Source organism: Anneissia japonica, unplaced genomic scaffold (genome assembly GCF_011630105.1).
Source record: "Anneissia japonica isolate Jap-2015-1 unplaced genomic scaffold, ASM1163010v1 scaffold1118_len251929_cov158, whole genome shotgun sequence".
Lineage (NCBI taxonomy): Eukaryota > Metazoa > Echinodermata > Crinoidea > Comatulida > Comatulidae > Anneissia > Anneissia japonica.
The window spans coordinates 68,833-71,259 of NW_022730222.1; positions in this window are offsets into that span (position 1 = coordinate 68,833).

A 2,427-nucleotide genomic window follows, 5' to 3' on the forward strand; every position below is an offset into this window, starting at 1 on the left:
GAGTTTGGATAAAAAATACCAAGAGAATTGAAGGAAACACGAAGAAATAAACGAATAATACGCACATTATCATTCACTTGAAATCTTGAATACCCCTGCGCAGTTCATAAATATGAATATATATTTATATATGATTTTATCAGCAAAACGGAACTTGACCTGGACTTTCTCGTTAAATGTCGCGATAACAAGGTATATTCAAAGTTTGTTAGATGGCGAAACCTGAAGTTGGCACGGAATAAATTACGGAATAAATATCATCGCAGCGTTCTAAAGGACGAAATAAAGGACAAGCACTCTCAACTTAAGGTAAGCAAGAACAGTTTTTCAGTCTCTGACGACGCTCTCATTAAGTCTACTACATGGTTACGTACCTTAGTAATTAAGCATCATGTTAGGACTACTGTAGATAAGGAAATGCGTAAGGTATCTTACCGCCATGTGCGTAAATTTAACAAACATCTACGTGAACATGCAATAATCAACGAAATGTGTAAGAACCCTAACCATATAATTACTAACTTAACTGGCGAAACATTATCTAAGGAAGAATAATCTGTCTTAACATTTGGTATCTGTAATGGATTAGCTACACGACCTAAGGACTCTGATATGTCTGTTTATGCTGAATCAATTTGGGAACAACTTAATAATTCTGATGTTCTACCTAAATCATTCATTAAACGTGAGAAAATTAAGAACTCAATTCGTGCAATGACATGTAACTTTCTTGACTTTGATAACCGAAATTTAAATTGTGATGCCATACGTATTAATACTTTAAAAATCTTACGTAATAAGTATGTAATTCTTAAACTTGATAAAGGAAATGGTGTTGCGATAATGAAGAAAACTGATTATATCACATCTATGACGAACTTGTTCTCTGATTTAACTAAGTTTAAGAAACTATCTAACTGTTCATTAACCACGCAGCTTAACTCCTTACAAGCCTACCTCCGGACACTATTTAATAGAAATGAACTGAAACTGAATACAAAGAAATTCGTCCAGTATCAACCATGCCTGCTAGAGCCCATGGACTACCTAAATTACATAAAGATTTTGATAATATTCCACCCCTAAGACCTATTATTGACACGACCGGTACATGTTATTATTCAGTAGCTAAGTTCTTATCAAACTTATTAGGCCCTCTAACGGTTAATGATTTTGTCCTTAAAGATTCTTTTGATGCTGCTGACCGCATGAAAGCTATACCAAACAACTTATTTAATTTAGGTTACCGATTTGTATCTTTTGATGTTGAATCTCTGTTTATAAATGTTCCCCTTACTAAGGTAATTAATATAATTCTTGATAGGATTTACAATAAGAAACTGATATCTACTAACATAATAAGAAAAATTCGCTAAGGAAACTATTTAGAGATTGCTGTACTAAAACTGTATTTACGTGTAATAACGAATTCTATAAACAAACTGATGGTGTCTCAATGGGTTCGCCTCTTGGCCCAGTTTTAGCTAATAATTTAATGACTGAAATAAAAGAGTATTTTTCCCAAACTTATTGAATCAGGTACTATTAAGTTTTATACTTGTTTTGTTGACGACACGCTAGTATTAGCTAAGCCCAATGATTTCCCACAAATTCTAAGCTACTTCAATGCTTTTCATAGACAGATAAATTTTACTTTTGAATCATTTGAAAACAGTGACACAGTACACTTTCTGGATTTACAATTTAACAACAGTGTAGGAAGCATGAGTATATATCGTAAAAATACACATACAGGTCAATATGTCCATCATGATAGCTTTGCTCCATGGAACCATAAGATCTCCTGGATTCGTAGTTTAGTTTCTAGAGCCCACAGATTGTGTACTCCTGATAATTAAACTTCAAACAGAGCTTAGTAACATCAGGAAGTTTATGTCTTGGAATGGGTACCCTTTAAAAGTGGTTAATAATGTACTTAAGAAATTAAATGAACCTAAATGTATACATAGGCCTACTGATGATAGCTTGATTAAGATTTGGGTTAGATTGCATTATCTAGGAAAACCAGGTGAGTTCATTTAACGTAGATGTTTAAATAAGGTAAAGAAACACTTAATTAAAGAGGTAAAATTCATAAATTTATGGCATTATAAAAATGTTTCTCGTTTTATATCTACTAAGGATCAAACCCCTAAGGAGTACAGAAGTTCTGTTGTCTATCCTTTCAAGTGTCCAGGCTGCAATATTTGTAAGACAGATAGGTGCTTAATAACTAGACTTAAAGAACATTCTTCACGATCTGATAGTGTTATATTTGATCATGTTAAAAACTGTCAGGCATTCCAATTTGTTTTAGGATTACAGGGTATACTTGAAAATGATAATGTCGTCTGTAATGTAAGTAATAAATTAGGTTTAATATTTTCTAGTACTAACATTATTGACAGCTCCCGAAACTGGTCTATC